The sequence below is a fragment of the Phlebotomus papatasi genome, chromosome 2 (assembly GCF_024763615.1).
Source record: "Phlebotomus papatasi isolate M1 chromosome 2, Ppap_2.1, whole genome shotgun sequence".
Taxonomy (NCBI): domain Eukaryota; kingdom Metazoa; phylum Arthropoda; class Insecta; order Diptera; family Psychodidae; genus Phlebotomus; species Phlebotomus papatasi.
In genome coordinates this window covers 24,392,485-24,408,197 of record NC_077223.1, presented here as the reverse complement: position 1 = coordinate 24,408,197, position 15,713 = coordinate 24,392,485, and the positions used below count along the sequence as shown (strand labels likewise).

General features: G+C 34.0%; 1 protein-coding gene across 1 annotated transcript in view; it reads right to left on the bottom strand.

Moving 5' to 3' along the window:
- LOC129803184 (Ig-like and fibronectin type-III domain-containing protein 2) overlaps window positions 1–5,806 on the bottom strand; it is a 316,223-nt gene extending 310,417 nt beyond the window's left edge. Inside the window, exon 1 of the mRNA XM_055849573.1 lies at window positions 5,539–5,806. The gene's annotated coding sequence lies outside the window, so the exon portion shown is untranslated. The remainder of the gene's footprint in view (window positions 1–5,538) is intronic.
- Between the last annotated feature and the right edge of the window lie 9,907 nt (window positions 5,807–15,713).

The following is a 15,713-nucleotide window of genomic DNA, read 5'->3' as shown; positions in this document are numbered from 1 at the left end:
TCATGTTAATAGTGATTTGTTCATTTGACCTGAAGTGAATTTTGCCTTGTCAATTACATTTTTAAGTGTATTTTGTCAGTGAGATTTGTCAGTGAGATAATACTTGTTACTTTGAACAGGTGTTTTTCTCGAAATTTTGTGAAGTTTTAGCTTTTGTGATCACTATGTTGTACAAATGCCTATAGAAATCCAGGAGCATCATCTCTACGAACGAGATATAGTGAGAGAAGCTTTAAAAGGGCGAATCTACGAGCACTTGAAGTGCCGTAGTCAACTCAAAAGTTTCCGGGCTCCTTGTGGCATTTTACGGTACCCTCTCATCAACAGGAAGAAGATTTGGTTAAGATAGGTTCTTAAAATGGAGAAGAATCGGCGTCCTAATAAGGTGGATTAACTGTCCGAAATTATAAGCAAACTGTCCAGATTTACAAAGTATCCAAAATTACAGTCAAATTCATTTTTTAACATATTAAGATTAATTTTAGAAAAAGCAAAGACGATAAACAACTTGTCAACTATCCAAACAACCTTTCTGAAAAGAAAGTAACAAAAAACGTTAATTTGTATACTTCAAACTTAGTACATTGATGCTTATAAGCACCCTGTCCAAAATTATGAGCACTGCCCCTATTTGTGATACAAGAATCGGCTGAATAAGGGTTCCATGATAACCCCAAGTCTCTTTCCTTAACTATTTAATTTATAACATCGCTAACATTCGGATAAAAAACCGAATTATATTTATATTGCTCTCCCCATGGAGTTCCAACAACAAAAATTGAAACTTATTATTTCGGACTGCATTTGTTATGCTGATTCTACATTCTGAAACTCTAGAAACAGTTCAATTGAGTTAGAATAACATGTTTGCATTTTTTTAATAAACATGATGAATATTTTGGCCAATACAAAGATACAAATATGTCTTTAAACTATCATGAATGTGAAAATTTTTTTTTCTTTTCTTTTTCAATCTTTCTTACGTAGCGAAACCTCTAGAAGCTTTGGCTACTTCCAATTTCTATTTTGTAGATTTATATTACCTTATATATCTTGGAAAAGTTGTTACAAAGTAAACAAGTCTAAACTAACATTGTCGGCAACAATAACAAATACTCTTTGGAGTTTGTGCATGTGCTAAATATTTATATTGAAAGATGATCTAATATTATTATTAATATGATAGGCTTCCATTGCGTTCTGCAAAAACTATTACTCATCATTGAATTGTATATTTATATGCATATAAAATACTTGCCAATATGTAAACGATTTTAATATACCCAATTTTAGTTTATGTTAATTTATTTATATTTTTATTTTTACTGAATCCGATACTACAAAATAGTGAATAAGTTTTCCATTTTCAAAAATTGTTATAATATAGTTTAACGTCAATAGAGTAAGTCAGCATAAAGCACAATTTGCGAAAATTGCTTTTGTATTTTCCTTTTCAATTTCAAGATAATCACTCTAAACACTCGAAGAATGTTTTGTAGTAAATGGAAATCCCCAAAACAAAACTTATTTATTTTATTGCTCGAACTATAAGTGACAGCACTATCTAAAACTCTTCAGTTCTGCCATTCCTTCTCAATTGCGCACTCTTAACACCATTATTTTAATTTTTGTTTAATTTTAAGTCATTAAAAGCTTAAAATTTCATTATTAATTTACAATGACGAGATATATGGCCTATTGTTAAATATTCCTTATTTTGCAAAAATATAAAAATGTATGTATGTCCTTTGATTAAGAGTAATTTTTTATATACAAACGTTTTTTATAAGTTGCCCAGGGAGGACATTCCATCCGTAAATCCCAATGGTCTTAAGTGAAGTCTTTAGAATTTTAAGGATCAAATTAAAAGCACAGAGAAGCAGCGTTCTATTAAGAAATATAAACTACTTCCCCTAAAAAAATGACAATGCACAATTGAACGATAAAAAATTGAATTTGCTCAAGTTAATGTTCTAAAAATCGTAAAATAATCTTCAATGTTGCAACTAAAAACAGATTTTTTTTTAATTTCCCCCTCAACTATATTAGTTTTTTTGTTAATCACGATTATGGGAAGGGGGGAGGTAATGCGACACATAGGGGAAAGTACTCTCCCTTCGAACGTTCATGCCTTCGAATAATGTGAATTTTCTGTTATGTTTCCTAAGAGATTTACACATATCTATTAAATATTAGTTAGCTTTTCATCAATTATAGATAATTACGTGGTAATTATGTGCAAGTCTCTTAGGAAAAATAACAGAATTTCACATTATTCGAAAGCATGAACGTTCCAAGGGAGCGGACTTTCCCCTAAGTCTCCTCCTCTTATTTCCTATATTTACATCCAAGCGCACTAGATGTCTGGTAGGACCCGGTATACTCAGGTGAATGATAAAAGATTAGGTTAAAAAAACCCAGGGGGAAGTCACGAACCTGAGGCTAATGATAACGATCAAGGAATCTTGTCTTTCTAGAGAGGGTTAGGCGAGTTGTCAACAACTCTTCCCCGTAAAAATAAGATTTTTTAGGATACTTGTAAGGAGCCTCCGACAGAACGGACTTTTCGACAACGACCTATGCTACGTTTGTGGAAAAAGCTGTCGGAGAGTTGTCAAGAGTGGAGAAGGTTACTTCGAGAGGCCGGTCCCTTAAAGGGCAGTTGTAGCCACCTAAATATGTAAGATATAGATATTGGAAAGACTTATGCCCTAGACACACTTACGGACTTAAGCCGAGAGACGGCTTAGTGGAACATGATGGAAATGCACTTTGACCATTATTTCTAATGCAATTGCGCTAAGCCGTCTCTCGGCTAATCCTCAGGTCTGTCAAGGTCAAGGCCCTTAGATTAATACCAATGCTTTCTTCCGAAAAATAGTTCACAGTGATATAAAACATTTTCAACGAAAAAGAATAGTTTTAAACTTTTAATTGAAATTGGGGAAGTGAGGGATGCTTCGCACGCGCGAGCCTTCGAACAATCCGAGTTTTCTCTTTGTTTGAAAAGTGCTAGTTCCTCATTTCTTAGGCATTAGATAGATAATCATAAACCTCATCTTCACTGCAAAAATAGGCAACCTAGCCCTTCTTTCCTAGGTTCTAGAATCACAAATGCAAAAATGGCCTAAAATGGGAAATTTTGATTACTCACATTTCGTCTGATTTCTCACAGTTAAATTGATTTTCAGAAATAATCACTTACACCAATAGATGAAGGGTTAATCTGGGTTGATATTTACGTAATATTTTTTTGCATCGGAGGAAAATTATTTTCCGAGTGGCGAAAAAATCCTAAATACTACACTGCGTATTGCTTCAACCACTGAAAATGATATGGTTCGCCAACTCATCAGGTAACTCTAGCAGCTTAAAATCACAACATAACCTCAAAGAGAAAAACAAAGGAAAAGGAAGATGAAGAAAAGACAGCTAATAATTTTTTAGGGTCGTCACATTTGAAATTTTCACATTTCAGTCGATTTTTCGACATAAATTTGCAAGAAAAACAGTGCTTCAGAAAAATTAGAAGAAAACTGTTTCAGATACCTTCTTTTAGTGAAATAATGGTTTCCGTGGATTCGTGGAACTTGAATCTAATAATCGGTAAATAATTTTTAATTGTGAGCAAAAGTTATTCCAGAAAAAAATGCAATGACGAACCTTAACAACCCATCGTGCGAATCTTGCCTCCATAGGCAAGGTTCGCATAAATCATCATACTTTTTTCATTTTCCTGTCCAGGAAAAAGGACAGATTTTACGGCAGTAAATGAGGCACGCATAGAAAGTTAAAAGACCACAGATTCTTGTGGTATAGCGCAATTGATTGTCCATTTTACCGTTCAGCCAGAAAAAAATCTTGAATATTGACTTCCAAAAAGCGTGCGATCCATCCCTCACTTCCCCTAAATGAGGACACCTTTATAGCGATAACGCAATTTAGATTTCTTATTCTTGAGAATAAAATAAAATGAGCGAAAAAGTTGTTTTCATACTTCACTTTAAGATGTGACAAAAACGTTGTGAGTAGCGAATTAACTCATGTTTTACCGTGATAAAATTTTATATAACACATTTTCAAAGAGAAGCTTTTTAGATAAAATATTATACAAAAAGATCCAAAAAAATGTCCTAGAGCTAATATTTCTTTTTTTATTTAATTATTTATTTGATTTTTTTTATAATAACGCTTATTCCTCAGAGACTTTTACCTTTTATTGTTGAAATCAACTTTTTGTTATTGAAAATAAAACAGAATGCTAGGGGAGATATCATGAGAATAATATATACACCATTTCTTAGTGATACGAGTACTTCTTCGGCATTTTCACAATTTATAATAAAATTTTCAAAATTTCTGCACCACTTTCGAGCATATTATGTTCCTCTTACCGCACAACAACAATCGAGCACTCTGGAAAATCTCTATTGCTTTGAACACTTGCTTGAGATTCATTTATTTAGAAAAAAAAACCCAGAAATTATAAAGTTAGACAAGTCAGTTTGTAGAATGACAGTTGAAAGGCACTTTTTGTGCGATAGTTTATAAGAAATTTAATTTCTTGTCTCTTCCAGAACTTGGTTCAGACGCTTCCTACCAGATCGAATTGATAAATTTTACTCAATTGCTTGCATTTTAGAGAGCCAAAACTTTTAATCTAAGTTGAAAAGAGTTTCATTCATTGAACTGAGTGGTTTTGAAAGCGATATTCTTTAGTTTTAGGTTTAGACATTAGGAGCTTTCTACCAAATTCATTCAAAGAAAGCTCTTTGGTGGCTTTGCTGAAAGCCCCAATATGTTGCAAAGGTGCAAACGTGTTTCATGTATGATTGTATTGAATGTAAACAGCAACAATTACGTAAATTTGCACAGAATTCAATTAGCAATTAAGTTTGTTGGTATATTCAAGCGTAAATTCGAGAGTCACACTGTTTGCGTATTATTGTTTGTATGCATGTCTGTATAGTTTAGTTACAATAAAATAGGCGCGAAAACGCATATATAAAAGGTATAAAGAGCCTCCCACCAACTTGTTCGATCAACTGAGAAAGAGGTCTTTTAAAGTATCTTTTCATATATATACTTTTGCTTATATGAAAAACGTCTTCGAGAAAAACTATTTTTATGGCAAGTGACTCTTGCACCTGACTTGGAAGTCAGGTGTTTAGCCAACATCAATGAATGAAATTGTCATGATTCGAGCGCCCATCATTTCCCAAGCAATGAAAAAAAAGAGAAGAAAGAGATTTCTTGCTGAGAAATACAGGGAATGGTAATGACACTAAAAAAAGAAGAAGTGTTTTCATCCAAAGAACCCCACTCTTCAAGGTATATTCATTCACACTTTTCTACGGTGTACACACACGCGACAAGAAGTGATTTTTGTTTTTACCACAATCGGCAATTGAGGTGAAATGTTCCTGTGAAACCTACAAATGTTCCACCAATTGCCTCTCAACAATGCAAGAAGTGATTTTCTTTGAAGTATGGAAGGGTTTTGAATTTAACTGAATTTCACTATTATTTTGCATGTACCTCAACTCCTTGTTTTATTCACAGGTGCTGGACCTTCCGTCACATCCATTGAGGAGAGTCAGCATTTAGTGACACAGTCCACCTTCAACAAATCACTTGATTAGATATCTCCCGAAAAACAAAACCAATAAGAAGCGCAAGGAGGAGATAGAAATGGAAAACAAGAAGATTGAATCACCACTTGCACTTGCAATCGCGACAGAAAAGCTCAGAAAACGTTTGACTTTGCAGCAGCAAATCCACTCACGATGAAGTTCAAACGCGAACTGATTCGCATGAGAGATGATACTCTCACTAAATAGTCGGAAAAAGCTCACAAGAGAACCAAAGAGAGTCAAACAGCTGAGCGGCTCTCTCAATGACAATCATCATCATTAATACCAATATTCAATGAGTGAGAGTGAGAATTTTTCTCTCGCACCCAACACCAGAAAGACGGAATAAAAACAAAACGCAAAATAAGCGAGATGACATGATTTTTCTCCCTCTCTTATTCACATACATACACGAGAGAGAAAGAGAGCAATACACTCTCAAACGCGACTTATGAATGGACTCATGAGCTTTTACCTCCAAAAAAAAAGACTCTCTCACATATATCGAAAGTGTCAGTCATGGAGCTTTTACCAACACTGGCTTTTCCTGGACATTCTGACACCCTTCAATTATCAATTCAATAACCCATTGGTCCTCTCCTCCTTTACCTGTCGACATCGAGATGCTCCCTCAGTATCCATTATTCAAATTGATTTCAAATTGATTGCGGTCGATTGGGCAATGATTAAAACTGAAAATGTGTCGGCTCTTTTGGGTCACTCAAATATCCCTCTCAAATGAGCTTTTTGGGGCTTTGCAAGTAGCTACACATACCACATTCCATCACCAGTAATTTCACAAATTCATAGCTGAAGATTGCGATCTCGATGGGCAGTTAAAGACAATACACACAAATACTTTTCTGGATTTGATTTGTTTTTATTGCTAACTAGTTTTGATCCTTTGATTCAGCAGTAAAAAGGACTTTTCTCGGATATTGTTTACACGATGCTAAGCTTATCTGCTGCTCCCTTTCAGGCTATTCTAACTCAGAATAGGAAACATCTATTCTATAGCTAACCATTTAAAGTTTGGAAATAAGTATAGGGGAGACTGGGGCAAAAAATCACAAAACGGATATTAGGTGAGATTCTTAACAATCTCACCTACTATAATCCTAACAAAATTTCATGTCGTCCGATCGACCTCAAATTTGGCCAAAATGTGTTTCAGCACTTCCTGATCACGAATATATATGTGGCTAATTTACGTTTCCGGCCGGCCGGCCGCCCGGCCGCTCTTTGGAGCGTAATAGCTCCTAAACTAAAAAAGATATCGACTTGCGGTTTTCGGCAAAGTTTATATATCGGGTGAAAATTGCAACTTGGTGCATTGACCCCCCACCCCCCACCCCTCCTTCCGCCATTTTGAAGACCCCCCTTTTTTGTTTTCTCAATAGCTTCGCCCCTATGGCATCGAGCGGGCTCAAATTTTAGTATGTTATAGCTGGGCCTTAGAGCTTTCCATCAATACCAAACTTAAGGTCCCCTGACCCCCCAGACCCGAGCTATAAGGGTCCAAAAAAAATTTCTTAAAATGGCCATAACTCCGGTTCTAATTGTCAGAATTTAAAAAGTGAGGGCTTTTTGGAAAGCTCTCGTGAAATGCCACTTCCCCTTCTAACATCGCAAGTTCATAAAACCACCGCTAGGGGCGCTATTATTAAAAATAAAATTTTTAAATCTTATAAGTTAAATAACTCAAAAATTCCATTGTGCATCGGGCTGAAATTTTAGTATGTTGTAGCCGTTGACTATACCTATCAAACAAAAAAAAACCTTAAGTCGATCCATAACCCCTGACCCGAGCTATAAGGGGTCAAAGTTCGAACATTGACCGGCCTCTATCTCCGGTTCTAATTAACATATCGACCTAAATTTTACCTTTTTGGTTTCGTCTCGATGAGCACTTTCAGATGGAAGTTCAAAAAGTCACCACAGGTGGCGCTGTGATAGCGTCAAAATTCATCGAAATTCAAAGTCACTTTTCTCAAAAACGGCATTGTGCAAGTTAATGAAATTTTAGTATGTTGTAGTCCAGTCTAGGACGTTTCCAAAATGGTGCGTATGCGCGCTGTGGTTTCAATAGAACCGGAGATATGAGGGGTCAAAGTTCACAAAATTCAAAAAATCATATCTCCGGTTCTATGTGACCGATTTTGATGAATGAGGGCTTAAACGAAAGATCTCACCAAATGCTACAACTTTCTAGAACATTTGAACTTTGTGGGACCAACACCAGGGGCGCCACACTCGAAAAACCATTTTCAATATCACATAACCTCAATTATCTCGACTGTCGCTGAACCGATTTTGATGATTACTTCGACATAATTGTAGAGGACATTTGTCTCTACATTTCGTCCATACATCATTTTCCACTCAGACTACGCTATCACTCCGATTTTGCCGTTTAAGTGTGAAAAAATTGATTTTTCCCATAATAACGCTTTGAAATCACTCAGATGCCAATTTGACTGCCTCTACTCCACCAAGACACTTAAAATAGGGTTTTAAATGGAAAGTCCCACAAAAGACAACAATTCCTTGATATAGTTGAAGTTCAACAAATGACTACTTGGGGAACTCTGGATGAAAAAACGAGTTAAGAAACAAAAAACCTCGCTTATCTTGGCTTCTGAGTAATCGATGAGATCATGTTCTATAGGAAAATTATAGAGTACATTCTGGTCTACATTTCACCCATATATCACTTTTCTGTCACTCCATCCAAATCTTTGATATTTTGGTTTAAATACAAAATTTGTATAATTTCACGAATTTGATTCAAGATAACTGAATGGCGTCTCCCAACTTCAGCTCTAAATCGAATTTGCATGCACTCCGAGTTAGCTCACGTTAAGAATCTCACCTACATAAGCCGGTTAGGATTATCTGTCCCTTTTATTTTTTTTACAAGCTACCCGAGCACCTTTAAAATTTCTAATTAGCACATTTTTATAGGAAATTTACCGCTCTACAACTCTGTGAAAGTCATATTCTTCTATTTTGTAAGGAAATATATTTATCGAGCCATTTTTTAAAAGGTAATTTTGTGATTATTCTCAAAAATGCTGGGGCAAATAGTATCAGGCATAAGATACTATTACATTTTGATTCGCTTTATAATGGGATTCCGTAAATTTAAGTAAAATACCTAGATTACATATTTTCATAGGAAATTTATTCTTCTAAACCTTTGTAAAACACCGTTTTTTTCTATCTGAGCGAGAAAAGCGCATTTTAAGCTATTTTACAAAAAACACACAAAAGACTGCAATTCGTTTGACCAGTGCAAATAACAAGCGACGACACATGATAAAGACGTTTCTTTTCGCCGTGAGACATCAAAAATTGCTTCGCTTTTTTGTTACTTTTTGCTCCATAGCTTTTGTTACTTTTTACCCCAAGCGGTCGTTTTTAATAAAAGCATTTCTAGAGAAAAGGATCTTTGTAAAATTCTAAAATAGATAGCGGATTCGTATTCAAAGAATATCCAGATAATTTGGGAAATATTCACCAGTGCATCAAATTTAATATAAGTAGCTAATAGTTGATATCTTCTGCACGGAAAAAATTTCAAAAATAGGGCTAAAGATTTCGATATTTTTTATTTTCTAAATTCCTTGTTCAAATTCTAACAAACTTATGACATTGAAGAAGACCTATGGAGGCTATCTACAGAAAAAAATTTAAGCCTCTATCTTATTTATCTTAGAAGATATTGAATTTTAAAATTTTTGATTTGTGACTTTTTGCCCCAGTCTCCCCTACTACTCGTGTAACTTCTCATATGGACCACTTAGAATAGTATGGAATAGACTTGTAGTTATGATCGATTGAAATTGAAAAGCTATGACGCGGCAGCTTTTTTTCTCGACAAAATCACCAAACAGATTTACTCCAACGAATGCGGAAAACCTTCCTGCAGTATCGTCTTTGTCTATAATTTTTTTTCGTGCATCTGCTATCTTAGAAAAAAATACTACTATACTCTAATCAACAATTCGATTTTTAACCTTGTTTTTTAGGTAATCAAGTACCTTTACTCTTGTCCTAAGTACATAGTTTTCTAAATAACTTAACATTCAGCTTTTTCATTTGTAATCATCTTTAATTTGCAGAAAATAAGAAAAACAGTGGCAAAGCGCCATAGACTTTGTGAAGTGCTCGAACTTATGACTTAGATGCTGTTACCTCAAAAGTACTTTCGCATAATTTACCATCTACTCAATCGATTTAAATCGGTTCATTAATCACTCTAAAGATTGCATAAAATAGTTTTAATAGTAATAAAATTGATTTTCGTACAAAAATTGCTTATCTGTTCATAAGCTGTCCATTACCGGTTCATAACCGATTGAAATTGGCTCAAGTTTGGCAGGAATTCCAAAACCTTTCCAACGAGCCCAAATATCATGCCATTCGGATGAGAAATGTGCTCTCAAGAGCCTTTTTATAAATTTTTATAGGTTTTCAATGTCAAAAGTTATAACTTTTGACATTGAAAACCTGTTATTAGGAATGATTCAACCGGATTCTCGTATAAGGATGATATGTCTGCCTCGGTAATCTCTAAGACATATTCAATTCCAAAAAACATGGTTTTGGAGGAGAAGAAAAGGGATGGGGGAAAATGAGAGACATGCTAATGGTCCCAGGGTCAGCTTATGCAGGAGTTTCCCGAAAGTCTCAAGTCACTACTATCTCTTATCGTTTCCCCTCTAGATCTGGCGTCAGCCGGACGAATAGATGGACTTAGGGGAAAGTGCCCATGTTTGATATGTACCATTGAAAGCTTCGTAATGACCAAATTTTCTATGTTTCACAATATATATGTGACTCATCGCAACCATATTTTAAAAACTATGGGAAACTATGGCCAGTTTTTAAAATATATTGCGGAGTCACGTTTATTGAGAAACATAGGAAAAATTAGGCATTACGAAGCTTCCAATGGGATCAAGCATGGACACTTTCCCCTACAGCGTGACGCCAAAAAACTCGAAACTTCAGATTTCCAAAATTCTATCAAAATACGATCCCTTGCGAGTAGGAAATCCAAATAAACATTTAAATCAAAATCGAGGGACAGTAAAACATTTTCAGCTGCCTTATGACCAAAGTACAATAACTTTTGTTTGTAAACATGTTTTCAAAATTTACCATGAGAATGAGCGAAATGACTAGATCTATGTTTCATTCACTCTCACTGAAATGTCAAAAACATGTTTACAAAACAAAAGTTATTGTGCGTTGGGCATTACCATGATTTTCATTGTAAATATTACATAAACATGTAATCGTGTATACTGATATACATTTGTGTAATTTGTACACATTTTGTCTGAAAACTATGTAATTTTGCACGAAATATGTAAAAAAAAATGTACACAACTGTGTAATCATTCGCAATTGGTTACACATTTTATCATTACATAAAATTTAAATTACACATTTTCAGATTACGCATTCTGCTGAAATACATATTGAAGCAACTTTACAAGAATTATCGTGGTAAAAAAAGCAAACCAACTATTATCCTTATAATTTTTTTTACTGTGTATACATTGCTCTCTCTGCGGAGTTCGAACAGTAAAAAAAAATAAAGCCGAATTTGAGAAAAAATAATAATGAAAACGAAATCAATTTTAAGAGAATAAACTTTTAAACTTAAAGTATTAAAATACTCAAAGAATATTTTGGTTTTTCAGATGAATTAATAAGGCTTTCAATATACTAATAAGTCAAAGAGCACTGCCAGGGACATTTTCGTATGAAAACCGGGACAGTGGCAGTGGTTTATCAATTAATAATTTTACCTATAAATTCTTATACAAATTAATTCAAAATTCTACAAATACATTAAGAAATTTTAATGATTTCCAAGAAAAGGTATTAATTTTCAAATTTCCTTTAAACTTTTGTTCGCTCTGCTCATTACCCTTTATTTTTCATTTATTTCCCTTTCATTTCCCTTTATTTCCTTCCGATGAGCTGCCCATCTGTCCGCTGTCCAATATGTTCACAAATCGATACTGTTTAATCTCATGCATTAATTAGTTCAATGATTGACTTCCTTTTTCTTCCTAACACTCAATTTACATAACAAAGCCTTTCAATTTTAAAAGCTTAATATGTTTTGTAAAAAAAAAACAATTTTGATAAAAATAATTGTTCTTGCTTCTACTTGATTACGTTTTAAAGACTGAATTTACATAGTAGACAACAATTTTTTGTTATGTAATGCTTTAATGTATAAGACTTTACTGCTCTTTTTTAAACATGTTAAGTTCTGGTCTGGAGCTTAATTCTTTAAAAAAAGAAATAAACAAAATCAATTAAATGACTTACATCTAGCCTTGGATAATCAAATAGTCTGATTTGGGTGTATTTTTGCTTCTATACACGATAGGGACAAAAGTAGCCTAAAAATTTAAGTAATTCTTCTGACAATACCAATGAATGATAATTTTCGTTCTAATGAAAAATATTAAGTATAAGTAGTATATATTTTCTATTCCTAAAAGAGTTTTGCTTAAAAAAACCTAATTTAGAAATATAAAAAAAATAAAAATCACTTGTCAGTATGGTCATTTGAAAATTCGTCACTTTTGAGCTTGAATATTTACCTACTACATAGCAAACAGCCGTAGATTTGCAAAAAAATATCCTCGACTCCTACAACCTTCTACTTTGCGATAACGCACAAATTAGTCAAAAATTAGTTTAGGTAGTAAGGAAAAATTATTTTCCATATGGGTCACGGGTAACCCAATCGTCCTTAAAGGGTTAAAATATATTATGTATCTATTTCCGGACTTCGGTGACCCCCTACATAAAAAAACCCTATATAGACACGTTTTTCCCCTTTTCCTTTTTACAATCTTCATCCATCAACTTTCATTTTTAAAAGAAACTTTTTTTTTGAAGTTTTTTTTATTTTCTCGAAAACGGTTCCAGCGATTTCTTTTATTTTCGAATATATTTTGGAGGTAGTCCATGCAAAACTTTCGTCCAAAGACACACCTTTGACCCAAAAAAAATGTTGACATCAAATATTTGAATATTAAATTAGAACCATATTGGAGACCCTATTGCTAGACCGAATTAATCGGCAATGTATCAGTAAAATAGCCGTAAATCACTTACTTTGTTCGAAAATTTTAATTTATTGATCGTACACGCAGAGAAATTATGCTCTAGATTCAATCGCAAAATGGGATAATTTTGGGATTGAAAAGGCTCCAATACCATTTTGCGATTGAATTCAATCCCATTTTGTGATTGAATTTTAGAACATATTGTGATTGATTTTATCCCATTTTTGCTTTTGAGATAAAAATCGTGGGATTGAAACAATCCCATGGGGATTGAATCTGGATACTTGGAAATTTCTCTGCGTGTATATATTTTTCAACCTAAAGGCTAAACGATACAAGATATCGATTTCCGGTCTTCGGTGACCCCCCCCCAGAAGTCTATATTGTCCAGGGGAATCATTCCTCCTTTTTTCCAATCACTCCGCTCCCATCCGTATGACTTAACCGATTTCTTTAGTTTTCGGATATGTTTTTGAGACAATTTCATAGAAACCTTTAACAGAGAAATTTTTGGACATCAAATTTTCGAAGGTCAAATTAGATTTCGGAGGCCCTATTACTCATTAATAATAATGCTGGCACAACATTCCATGAAGGAACTAGGCCTTCCCGCAAGGGGATTTCTAGACATGCATTATTATTTTTTTCTTGTACGGGATGAGATTATCAGTCCCATGCCACGTAAAATCAAGTGCAGTGAAGCTCACTGGATGCAATCCGAACACCTTTAACGCCAGAAAAATTCCTGGTGACCTAAAGGGGATTCGAACCCAGGACATTTGCATCATAGAGCGAGTGCTCTACCACTTGACTCATTGAGTGCCACCTATTACTCATTAGATTTGCTTAAATTTGGAAAGTAAAACGGAAGTAAATTTTTATGGACGATAAACCAAACGAAAAGATTATTCATCGAGAGCTCTATCTCGCGAGTTCGAGCATTCTGCAAAGCTGGGACGCTTTGCCATCTCATTTTTGCCTTAAATCATAATATCCAAAATATAAAACAAATTAACAATGATACCCTCAAGGATGGTATTAAATACTATCTTATCGATCTTATCCATAGTTATATATTTTTAACGAGACCCTTAATACCTCTTCATTATCGAAAAACCAAAAAGCCTACCGGGAAGGAAATTAAAAAAAAAATCACGGTACATTTTTAATTACCATTGATGATAATTAGAGGATTAAGCAAAAAAGGGTAAAAATGAGATTTCATCGAACCGACGTAATTGGTCAAAATAACCTAGATTTCAGTACAAATTAACCCTCCCATACGATAAAATCTGTGAGACTCAAATAGAAGCATCACGCACAGAGCCAATCGATCTCGCATTAATGAAAATTTATTCATTTTTTTTCACTGAAGTCTATACTCATGGAAATTAAAAATTGATGGCTTGATGGCTTTTTCAGGGATGCTTTAAATTTAAACAATGTCCGTTCAATAGAATATTTTGTATTTATCAGCAAAATTTGCTAAAAACATGTGAGTGTCGGTGAAATTTTGCTGAAAATTCCATAAAATTGAGATGCAAGAATGGACCAAAAAAAAATACTGACGTGTATGATGATGTCAGGATATTTTTTTACTGTATACGTTTACTCTCGCAAATGAATAAAAGTGGGTCGAAAAGCTCATAAAATAAAAGTTTCACCGTTTGAAGCATCTCTATGGTAGTATTTCATTAAAATGAAGTGCTTTTCTTGTCTACATTTCTTATAAACGAGAAAATGACACAATTTGATGAAACTGCCAACCCCTTTATATCAAGGATATCTCGTTAGATTTGTCATAGAAATCCTCTTCACAGAAATTGATAATTCTTTTGAAGAAATCTCATAACATTTTACTCCAAAGGGAATCTAATCACTTTAAATTTTTCTATACAATACTTTCATTTGAGTAATGCAAATTTTTTTCAGAGAACCTCATCTTTCTGTTTGTTATCTGCAAACATACTTCGTCCCATCTTACAACTCTTTGAATAAGGAAAAGGTAGAGAGGTATTGTTATCGATTAAGGAGTAAAAGGCATTCCAGAGAAAAATAAATATGTTCATCAAACAGTACAATATAACCAAAAGTTAAATCAACTTCGTTACCCGTTGTCAGCATCTGGATGACCTTTCTAGTCTTGACGAGGCTACTCTTTCTGGGTATTTTTTTTTCTGAGCCACATAACAAACTCCCCCACAGCCAAATATAAACCTTGCCAAACATTGAATTCAATGCAGAAAAAGCATTGTATTTCCACTCAGCATTGTTCCAGTTGTGTTTGCTTTGAAATGTTTTAATTTTTAAGCTCATTTCAAGGATGCCACATATAATGAGGGATTGTAAAGTGCCATAGCTATTCAAAATATTCAAACTCGTGATTTAGGACCCAAATAGCCTCAAGAATATAGTCTGATCCTCGAGAATATTTAACGTGTAAAGATTATTAAGTAAAGAAAATTTATGCAAAGGACTTCTAATCAATGATCCTAAGCCCTCTATGTGTATAGTAGTTCGGTCTCCTTGAATGTCCTTGAATAAAAGGCTTGAATTTTCAAGTAATAACCAAGTCTAATAAGTTTAATCGTACAACAGTACTTTTTTCGAATGCAAAAATAGAAGTCTTCAACATTTTTACGATAGGATACACTGTTTGTGCCATTCTCTGAACATGTTTTCGAAACTGCATATAAAACTTAGCGAAATAACTAGATCTAGATTTCGTTCACTATCACCCTAAGCCAAAAACATAAAGATAAATTATTTTATAAATATTTTTTTAATGTTTTATGCAACTGAAGACCTTAATCGGGAAAGCTCTTCTATGTATTCAATTTCCCAGAGGTATTAACGGTCCTTCTGGATCCCGTTTCTACGATGAAGTATCAGACCACCTTTTTTGACATTTTTGACATTTCAATGAGAATGAATGACGGCCTTTACAGACTAGAATAATTTATAACCATATTGAAGT